General features: G+C 33.0%; 1 protein-coding gene across 1 annotated transcript in view; it reads right to left on the bottom strand.

The window, feature by feature from the left end:
• The window catches only part of Adamts20 (ADAM metallopeptidase with thrombospondin type 1 motif 20), a 153,269-nt gene that overhangs the window by 59,174 nt on the left and 81,833 nt on the right, over positions 1-12,262 (bottom strand). The gene's annotated exons all lie outside the window — the stretch shown is intronic.

Raw genomic sequence — 12,262 nt, 5'->3', positions numbered from 1 at the left:
TGATGATGAAGATGATAATAATAATCTCTTCATATTCCTTACATTAAAGTTTGCATTTTCTCTCAGTGAATATTATCCTCTTTATGTGAGACTATATAATACAAATCTTGTCTTCATCATCAAATGGATCCCTCACAAAGCAGCATGCAAACTCAGTGCCCTCAATTGGCTTCTTTGCTCATTGTTCAATCTTTTACTCTCTTCAAGTTCAGGTTTCACTGATCCCTTCAAATTTATGTTTGTATATCTTCTACAAATCATATAACCACATTAGTTTATATATGCAATGTATAAATATATAATATATAAGAACACATGCTCAAAACATTTTATTGAGAAATATACACATACATACATAAAAATATGACCAAATAGGAAGTCAATTAGCAAATGTCAAGCAACATACACAAACTTTTAATGTATGATTGTCATGATTATGTAGAATAGACTGCTGAAAACTGACATGTAAAATCTGTATAATAAAAATTTAGAATATCTAAATGTCCTAATATTAATTAATGCTTATGTATCTTATATAAGCAGTCTCATCATATAGCACATAAGTGGAGAACTCTGGGAACAATTTCTTCTAACATCATCTAAAAATCTATTTCCAGATATCTTTAAACATTTTGAAGCATTATGCCTGGGAAATTAGTAGCATTACTAGAGACACACAGGCATTTTTACTTTCTTTAACATGGAAGTATAAAAAAAATAAAACATATTATGATTTATGTTGAGATTTTTCTTAGAGTTACTTTATGCTCTACATTTGAACTTCACTTAACATCAAAACACACACAATCTCTTTACTGTTTTATGATCTCATCATTGCTTCAAGTATCTGCTTACATTTTTCCTAGGTCATACATTTCAAACCTGCAGGTCAATTGTGTCACTTTTTTAAAGTGTGGTTTTTTTTCAGAGCATTATATCTAGGACAATCTATAAATCTTTGCATGTTTTCCTTTTTGGTAAAGCATAAAATCCATATGTACAAAGAAGGAAGACTATGTAATTAAACCTAAACTATTCTTCTAGGGTAGATCAAGACACTATTCATCTTTGCCAGGTTATGATGGAATGTGTCTTACTGGCTTAGGCTTTCTAGAAAGATCTGCTAGCAGAATTATTCTGTTGTCAACTACAGTGTTCATTTCTAATTATTAGGTTATTTTAACCTATTAAGCACCAAATATTTATAGCTCCTCAATATTGTAAATCACACGGTTGTTACTGAAATAAAATAGGAATCCTGCCCTGCACTCTGATCATCTGTTTATTACATTCATTGCAAAATTGCAAACTCCTTGGACACAAAGATTGTGTCTGATTTATTTTTAGTAATTTGTAGTAGATATTCATGATGTGGGGGAGATCAATGAGTGTACTTTAGAAAGACATGATAATACATACCTTATATATAATCAGAGATATGATAAATTATGGTATAATGGTGTATTAAGAATTGTAATGCAAAAATAATTAATTAATTAATTAATTAAAAAAGAAACACATGGTAGTAAACATAATACATGGAAAGACTATTTCAATACTTAGTAGATATTTCTATGATACATTTTCTAAAAATTTTATTTAAAAATTTATTTCCAATCCACTTACTATGCTTGTGTATATCTTTTCCAAACTTAAGAAAATAATTAATAACTATGAATGTTTTTACTCAACACTCCACTTTACAAAGTCGAAATAAATAATGGATGGGTTTTTGAAGCATTTCCCCACACATTACCTTGCCTCTGGGGCTGCTGCTGGTCAAGCTTCCTGAGCGAGTTTCTCCCACAATGGGAACTACAGTGGAAGGAGCCGCCCCATTCCACTGCTTAGCCCCTCGGTGTTCTTTTGTTACACACAACTGTTAAATTGGCAAACTTTGGATTTACTAGGTGTGTACTAATATTTTCACCTCATTTCTGAAAATGCTTTTGTTTGTGGCATTCCATTGTATTGTATTAATATATATTTTTCTACATAATAATATAGGCATTTTTTTTTAAAAAAAAAGAAACACTTTGAGGAAAGCAAGAGAATTAAGAGATTCAAATGGCTATTTGAACCTCTTTTTTTAAAAAAACAACTTTCTCATATTTTTTGTAAGAAAAATGACCTTTAAAGAAAAAAATGTATTTTCTTTACTTTTGTTGGTTAATCATCATTACCAGGACTCACTGGGACAAAAGTATCTGTTTGTCAAATATGATTTCTTTCTACATAGGAAGTAAAAACATCCTAAGAAAGTGAATTAGATTTTAATGTAGCTAAGTGGGAAAAAATATATAAATATAAATTGACTTAAAGAGAATTTGCTAGAATAGTTCAATTTCATTATGTGTAACATCCCTTACCAAATATAAAAAAAAAGAAAAGTAACGCTTACTCATCTTTTGAAGATTATCTTAGTCATAAGTACATGTTTTTAATTCACTAAACAAAATTGTTCATATCACTAATTTTTATTCATTATTCATAATATATAAAAGAAAAATATAAACATTTTTAGGATTTAAAAATTGATATTTAAACAATAAATCTTATGCTTAAAATCCCAATGTTAGTGTATAACAGAAATATTATCTTTAAAACAGCAGCAGCTCATACAAGTAAAATTACGAAAGCATACACTATTCAACAATTAAATATTTAATAAGAGAAATTAGCAGTTTGTTATTTAAGAAAAAAACATAAAGGAGGCATCCATTACAACATACAATCTGTTCAGTGACTTAAAACATTTCAGATATTGATCCAAGGAGTACAACTGAGCATACATATGAATTATGCAAAGCACAAAGCCACAACAGATCATTAATAAACAAGAGTTAAAATATAATAACATCACATTGAGAAATCACAAAAATGCAGTCATTAAATTAACAGGCATAGGTTAAGATTTATTTATTCTTTTTGTTATTACAGCACAAGATTTCCCACAACATGGAGAAAAGTTAGATGTATTCTTATAACTTTCTTTCTAATAGTATTTTAAATGATTTTGCACTTTATATTTTTATTTTCCTTTCAAATTAAGAGATTTCATGTTATTTGTTCACACACACACACACACATATACTCTTTACTTTTCTACTTAATGAATAGGATCTGTTAAAATTAGTTGCCCATGAAAGACTATTAATCTGATATGTTGACAAGAGGTATTCTGAAGTTTGGCTAATATGTAATAACATTGAAAAAGGCAAAAGATTAGATCTAGTTTTGATAACAAAACTTCAGATCCCCTAAGCCCTTTTAATATAAAAGGCTAATTTAACAAATAAATATTCTTCAGGTAATAAAAGAAATCCAGACACTCTAATGATATATGTGTACTTTATACATATACAAAAGTAAATAAATAAGTTTGTAAAAATTCTAATATAAACATTTATTACAATAGTAAAAACTTCATTTTCAGTTTATCAAGAAAAAAAGACATCAAAGTTCTTTCCTAGTGCAAAGACTGAATTATTCAAAGAACTCCTTTTGGAACAGACGTGGTAAACGATGAGAATTCTGTACTTCTGCCTTCCTACTTTGTAATTTTTTGTTATATGTTTTCTTCATTATTTATTTGTATAAGATTGAAAAAGATGTCTGTGCACAAGATTTGAATGAACACTCAGGTTTTTCACTTATGGCACCATTTATGTACAAAGATAGCACAACACAAATATATTGGAATTCCAACACAATACATAAAATTATGCAAAAACCGAAATAGATATGTAGAAAAGGTTGGTAAACCTAAAAGTGTTTTTGAATGTCAAATGAAGGACTGAAAAATATCTACCTAAAATTGATTCAAAAGGAATAATTGTAATTTTAATGGTCTGTACATTTTTTATGTTAAACTTAAAATGTATTATATTATTCATTAAATAGGACAGGGTCAGAAAGGGCCAAATAGTAAATATTGCAGGCTTTGCGGATCATACAGTCTATTGCAACTAATCAGCTCCACTCGCTGCTGGAATGCAAAAAAAGCAGCCTTAGATAATACAAGAACAACAAGCATGACTATACTCAAATAAAACTTATTTATAAAACTAGGTCGGGGTGAGGTGGTGGTAACTAGATTTAGATCAGGGGCTATACAGAAAAATCTGACTCAAAACACTTTAGTTTCATTATTTCAATATCTACCACAAAGCAGGAATAACAAGTAAATGTTTAGTGCATTGCGATTAAAGTCATAAATCAGTAAGGAAAATAAAACCTTTGTGCTGAGAAACCAATGCCATTACTACTCAGTCTCTAATCAGTGAATAGGATGCTGCTTTTTTAATTAAGGCAAAATTCTAAGAGGGTCTTATTAAGAACGATGCCTGACAACTAAAATCAATGAAGTGAAAGAGAAAGTAGAAGAGCTATAATAAGGAGAAATTGAATTTCCAATCTAAGATAGTTAATAAAAAAAGATTCCTTTTAGGGTGAGTTTCTATAGTATTTCTAATCCCCCTGAATGGACTGTAAAATCTACACGGATAAAAAATATGTTTTAATTAACTCTGTAGCATAGTGCCCAAGACATAGTAGATGACCAGTTAACATTTATTGAATAACTGTGTGAGTGCTTTCTATGGCAAAAAAAAAAAAAAAATTTTTTTTTTTTTTTTTTTTTTAGTTCCCACAAAGGGATGGTGCTCTGAAGTAGTGATTTTATTTTAAAATCTTCTTATAAAGTTAAAATGTTCTGTTGTTTTGTAACATGAGTCACACTTGGACTATAAAGATAAATTTCAGCCTGAACTAGAACTTGACCTATATCTCACTGTTAAAGTTTGTCTTGGGCAAAGCAAATGCTTTACCAAGGGTTGGGTCTAGTCAGAGAGGATGGTGGAATGGAACTAGACAGCAATTCCTGATCTCTCATAATACAGAAAGAAGGTAGTGAAAGATCAGCTGGCCTGAGACCAGATAAATGCTCTAAGATCCAATATTACATAGTTTGATACCTGAAGAGAATTGAAGCTTGAGTACTGGAGTAAAAAATAAGGACAGAGTTCCCTAACCCTGAACCCAGCTAGAGTGGAGGGAGGGAGGAGGGGCAACAGAGAAAGAAAGAAAGGAGAAAAAGGGAAAGAAAGAGCACATAAGCTCATCCCCTTAATAACAACTGGAAAGAAAAGCAGACCAAAATAAAACATGGCAAGAGCAATGGTGCCCTTCAAGCAAATCAAGCAGTTCACATTCAAACTGTAAAAAGAAAGCCAAGAAAGCTCAGCATTTTGTGGAACCCACAGGTGACCATTCATCCCCATCATTACTGCATCTCCTCATCACCAGATAATAGCAAATTAAACTAGAGGGAGCACCCCTGCAGTGGGATCTCTTATGAATCCACAAGAAAGAACTTCTAATTGGATCTCTACTAACCAAAAGTTGCTGCAACCCCCACACTTTACCTGGAACAAGGAAAGCAGGGTGGAGCAGCCCCACTGTGAAGTGCTAGCTTAACCCAGCACTCTACACAGCTTTCACAGGAGCCCAAGCAGAGACAGAGCAGTTGCCTGCAATTCATAGTGGCTGAAAGTGAGAGATCAGATCCCAGCAGGAAGGCGGTTTTGTCCCAAGAAGAAGAAAGGAAAGCTGTCAGCATCACAGCCACCACTGACACTGATGGAAAGCACATCATGGTGGGAAGTGGTCTCAGTCCTGATGAACCTAAAGGGACTGATCCCCAGACTGCAGCCACAGTCTGCATGAAACAAATTCCAGTGGGAAGCTGCCTAGGTCTCCAGTGGCATAGAGGGATGATCCCCAGATCTTGGCAGCAGCCAGAGAAAGATGGTTATGGAAAGATGTTGCCTGTGTCCCAGGAAGCTTAAAGGGAGGGTTCCTGGATTGCAAGCATAGACAGCAGGAGGTCAGTCAAGGTGAAAAGTTGCCTGGGTCCAAGGCAGTAGAGAGCAATGGTACCTTGTCTCAACCATGGCCACAGCTGGAGAGTGTCTGGACATGGACTGCACACTGCCTCAGTCACAGTCAGCAAAGGGAAGCAGCACCCACAATAAACAGTTTGGGGCAGTGGAAGCTAGAACCCAGGCAAATCACTTGAATCTCTTTACTCATTCCTAAGGACAATATCCCAGTGAGCTGCACTGGCAAAGGGGAATGCTTCTGCACTACAAATTACTCACAGAGAATCTACAACCACAGGACCTGTGCTTGTAGATAGCCACCAGGATCTAGCCCATTTTGAAAAGGATTCTGTAGAGGGGAGTGGGAACATGGGACCCAAGGCAATCACAGTGACCGCCCAGAGCCCTTGCATCCTGAAGTTCTGCACACAATAGAAACAACCATCAGACATAACTGCTGTACCCCTGAGCACTCAGACCCAGACCCCTGAGTTGACAAACCAGAACTGGCTGATGGGAGATCCATAGAAACTAAGGGAGGGGCTCCTGTGCCCCAGTATTTCTGGAGGGATAGAGGGATCAAAAGCCAAACAATGATGGACATCTTCTAACTGTCCAAATTTGAATGAAATCTAAACCAAAAGAATTTTCTTCAACTCAACCTGGTTTGCTATAAATACCTGTAACATCAACTTTGATTATATACATCAATTTTTATTTTGATTTGACAGTTGTTACCGTAATAGCTAACACTGTGCTCTCAACCCATCAGAATGTATCTCTTCTAATGCTTTAAAGCATTATTTGGATCATTCTGTTTTTGTAGCTCCAGTTTATACCTTACCCCTTCTTCTCCCTTTTATATTATCAGCTACTGCCTCAAATACCCCTCATTCTTTTCTTCTTTTTACCTTGAAATTATTCTTTTCTATCTTTAGTCTTTTTTCTCTCTTTTGCCCAGTTTTCTCCCTTTTACCTTTCAGTCTCCATATAATGGTAGCAATTTTTACAATATTTAATAACTACCTTTCCGGAACTTTACAAGATTATAACTGAATTAGAGAAATTGTAGAGAATGATATAAAGAAGATTTTCACTTTTCATAAGATTGAAGAGTATGCAGCTGTGCTCTGAAGTGACTGTAGTAAATAAGATTCAGTGGCTTCTCTCAAAGTGGTGTTGATAATGGGAAGAGCAGAAGCCACAAAATGAACTCAAGTATCAATACCTGGATATTTGCCCAACTGAGTGCTCTTACAGAAAAAAAGATCACAAAACAGTCCCTTGCCTACAAAAAGAAGCAATAAACATCTCAATAGATAGGTAGATATACAAGTAATGTGAAAATAAAAGGGAGCAAACCATCCCAAACAGGCTATAACACTTCAAAAATTGACTCCATTGATACCACAGTGAAGGAAATGTCAGAGAAAGAATCTTAAAAGTTTATGGTTAAATTGATCAGTGGGCTAAAAGAAGACATCAGGGGTAAAATTAGAATATACAGAAAGTGAAATGAAAGAGAAATCCTGGAAGTAAAAGATTCGATAAAAACAAATTAAATGGAAAGAATCACCAATATATTAGACAACTTGGACGATAAATTTTCAGGCCTTAAATACATAATCTTGAAAACAAAGTTAACCATAAAAAAAAAGCTTATCCCATATTCAAGAAATATGGGATAACATCAAGAGTCCAAATTTAAGAATCACTGGGGTAGATGAAGGCTCCAAAATACACACTAAAGGAATGTACAATCTTTTCAATGAAATAATACTTAAAATTTTTCTAAATCTTAGAAATGAGATGGAAATTACAAGATGCATACAAAACTCCAAATTCACAGACTCAAAAAAGATTTTCTCCAAGGTACATGATAATGCAAATATCTAACATGCAGAATAAGAACATAATTCTAAAAACTGTAAGAAAAAACCAGCAGGTCATATTTAGAGGGAAACCTATTTGGATTTCAACTGATTTCTAATCCAGACCCTAGAAACCAGGAGGGCTTGGGATAATATATACTACGTTCTAAAAGAAAATGAGTGCCAACCAAGATTATTCTATCCAGCAAAATTTTCCTCAGAATTGAAGATGGAATAAAAACCTTCCATAATAAGCAGAAACTAAAAGAATTCATAATCATAAGGCCTGCACAACAAAACATACTCAATAAAATATTTCATGAAGAAGAAATGAAAAAAAAAGAAAGAAAACCAGCATAGGATGAATCACACTAGAAGAATAGTAAATTTAAAAAGTCAGATCTGAATGAAGCATTAGAGATAAGTTAAAAAGGTAAGAAATAAAAACCATCTCTCTACAATAACATTAAATGTAAAAGTTCTAAACTCTTCAATCTTAAAACACAGGGGCTGTTTGGATGAAAAACAAGACCAAACAATATGTTGTTTGCAAGAGACTCACCTTACAGACAGACATCCACAGACTAAAGGTGAAAGGAGGTGAAAAGATATACTATACAAATGGTACTGGAAAAACAAAGAAGGGTAGCTACTCTCATATTAGACAAAGTGGACTTCAAGTCAAAATTAACCAGAAGAGACAAAGAAGGTTACTGCATACTGGTTATAAGAATCATCCAATAAGATATAATGATGGTAAATATTTATCTCACAAACAATGGTGGATCTACATATATAAAATAGACCCTCCTCAATATTAACAATCAAATAGACTGTTATAGAACAACACTAAGTGATTTCAACACACCGCTTTCATCACTAGATAGATTATCCAGACACAAACTAAAGATTCTTCAGAACTAAAAAATACCATTAATCAAATGGACCTAACAGACATCTATGGGATATTCCATCTATCCATGAATTAACTGTCTTCTCAATAGCTCATGTAATGTTCTCTAAATAAATAAAATTAAGAGTTAGTTTTTTGAAAGGATAAATAAGATTGTTTAACCTTTAGCCAAACTAACCAAAAGAGAGAGAATACATAAATTAATAAAATTAAAGTGGAAAAGAAAATATCACCACAGATACTACTGAAATCCAGAAAATAATTAGTAATAATTGTTATTTTGAAAATTCATACTCCAACAAACTAGAAAATCTTGAAGATATTGACAAATTTCTAGAGGCACATGATGTACCCAAACTGAATGAGGAGAATATAGGAAACTTAAACAGATTAATATCAAGTAATACACTGAAGCAGCTACCAGACCTTCAAAGAAGAACTAACACCAATTCTCCTCAAATTATTTCATGAAGTAGAAAAGGAGGAAACACTGTTAAATTCATTTTATGAAGCAGGTATCACCCTGATCCTAAATCAGACAAACACATCAAGAAAACTTCAGGCCAATATTTTTCAAGAACAAAGATGCAAAAATTCTTTTTTCAATTTGTTTTAATTAGTTATATAAGACAGTAGAATGCATTTTGACATATCATACATAAATGGAGTATAACTTCTCATTTTTTCTGGATGTACATGTTGTAGAATCACACCAGTTGTATAATCATACATGTACTTAGTGTAATAATGTCCAATTGACAAACCACATTACAAAAACACATTAAGCAGATAGTACACCATGATCAAGTGGGCTTTATCCCAGGGATACAAGATTGAGTTAACATACACAAATGAATAAATGTGATTCAATACAAAAATAAAATCAAGGACAAGAAGCACACGATTACCTCGATACAGAAAAAGCATTTGACAAAGTACATCACTCATTCATGTTTAAAACACTAGAGAAACCAGGATAGAAAGAATTTACCTCAACTTTGTAAAGGTTATATATGACAAATCCAAGGCCAACATTATACTAAATGGAGAAAAACTGAAAGCATTTCCTTTAAAAACAAGAACAAGACAAGGATGTACACTCTCCCCACTCTTATTCAACATAGTCCTTGAAACTCTAGCCAGAATAATCAGGCAAATTCAAGAAAATTAATGGGATACAAATAGGCAAAGAAGGGGTCAAATAATCTCTGTTGGTTGATAATTAGAAGACCCCAAAAAGTGCACCTGAAGACTTTTAGAGCTGATAAACACATTTAGTAATGTAGCAGAACACAAGATCAACATACATAAATCAACACTTTCCTATACTCCAATAATGAATCTGATGAAACATAAATTAGGAAAACTATCACATTCACAATAACCTTAAAAATACTTGAAATTAATCTAACCAAGAAAGGGAAGAACCTCTACAGTGAAAAGCATAGAATACTGAAGAAAAAAAAATAAAAGACCTTAGAAGATGGAAAGACCTCCCATGTTCTTGAATCGGCAGAATTGATATTGTCAGAATGGTCATACTGTAAAAGCATTGTACAGATTCAATGCAATCCCCATCGAGAAACCAATGACATTCTTCACAGAACTAGAAAAAAAGCAGTTCTAAAATTCATTTGGAAAAGTAGGAGGCCCAGAGTAGCCAATGGAATCCTGAAGAAGAAGAATAAATGTTGGAGGCATCATGATTCCAGACTTCAAATTATAATACAAAGCTATAATAACTAAAATAGCATCATACAGGCACCAAAGCAAACAGGAAGATCAATGGAATAGAATAGAAGACAAACACATAGATATAGTTATCTGTTACTAGACAAAGATGCCATAAATATATGTTGGAGAAAATATAGTCTTTTTAACAAATAGTGCTGGGAAAATTGGACATCGATATGTAAAAGAATGAAACTAGATCCCTATACCTCAACTCAAAGTGGATAAAGACCTAGTAATTGGACCAGAAACTCTGCAACTGAGAGAAGAAAATGTAGGTCCAACACTCAAACATTTACTTCCCTAACAAATTCCTAAAGCACAAGAAATAAAACCAAAATCAATAAATGAGATGCCATCAAATTAAAAAGCTTCTTCACAGCAAAGGAAAAAAATTAATCAATGAAGTGAGAGCCTCCAGAATGGGAGAAGATTTTTGACACTTCCTCACCAGACAGGGGATTAATATTCAGAATAAAAAAAATAATAAAAAACATAAAAAAACCTCAACAGGGCTGGGGTTATAGCTCAGTAGTAGAGCATAAGCCTAGCACATGTGAGGCACTGGGTTTGATCCTCAGCACCACATAAAATAAATAAATAAAAGAAAGGTATTGTGTCCATCTACAACTAAAAATAAAATTTTTTAAATAAAAAGAACTCAACAAACTTAACAACAAAAAACCTAAATAATCCAACTAAGTGGACAAAAGAACTGAAAAAAACACTTCTCAAAAGACGAATATAACAAATATGTGAAAAAATGTTCAACATCTCTAGCAATTAGGGAAATGCAAATCAAAATCACATTGAGATTTCATCTTCTACCAGTCAGAATCACAATTATCAAGAATACAAACAATAACAAGTGTTGGTGAGAATGTGGAGAAAAAAATACTTGCATACACTGCTTGTGTGACTGAAAATTAGTGCAACCACTCTAGAAATCAGTATGGAGATTCCTTAAAAAACTAGGAATGGAACCACCATATAATTCAGCTATCCCACTGCCTGATATCAAAGATATAAAATCAGCATTAGCAACACACCCACTAGCCAGACAATGGAACTAATCTAGGTGTCCTTCAAGAGATGAATGGATAAAGAAAATGTGGTATATATACACAACAGAATATTACTAAACCATAAAGAAGAATGAATTGCAGCCTTTGCTGGTAAATGGATGAAACTGGAGACTATCATGCTAAGTAAAATAAGGCAGACCCAGAAAGTCAAAGGTTGAATAAGTTTTCTCTGATATGCAGAAGCTAATACAAAATAAGGGGTGGTGGTGGGGAAGGCAGGCAAGGGGTATTCCATCAAACTAGAAGCAAAATCAGTGAAGTAAAGAAAGGAGAATGAGGGGGAAGGAGGAGAGACTGGATAAGGGAAGAATTGAGGAATGAATCTGACCTAAAGTTCCTAAGTACATATAAGAATAAACCACAGTGAATCTCACCATTATGTATATCCACAAGGCACTAATTTAAAAAAAAATGTTATAAGTAAATAGCAGAAAGGTTACTAGAGGGAGGAGAACAGTAGGAGGGAGGGAGGAGGGAAAGGGGAAGTATTAGAGACTGATTTAGAGAAAATTGTATTCTGTGCTTTTACAATTATGTCAAAATGAATCCTAATGTTATATATAACTAAAAAGAACCAATAAAAAATTATAAAAAAGGGTTAGTTGTAAAATTGCAGTTATGATTATTTTCTAAATAAAATATGATTTAACTTCATAAATACAATTATAAATATATTATAGACTCACATCAATTTTTCATCTGAAAGAAATGAACTTAGTTGTCCACGATTTAAAAAATCAGAAGTGACCAAAAAACTAATTCAATATACTTATGTATTAA

Source organism: Marmota flaviventris, chromosome 3, assembly GCF_047511675.1.
Source record: "Marmota flaviventris isolate mMarFla1 chromosome 3, mMarFla1.hap1, whole genome shotgun sequence".
NCBI lineage: Eukaryota > Metazoa > Chordata > Mammalia > Rodentia > Sciuridae > Marmota > Marmota flaviventris.
Note: the sequence above shows the minus strand (reverse complement) of the source record. Positions and strands in the feature narration are given on the sequence as shown.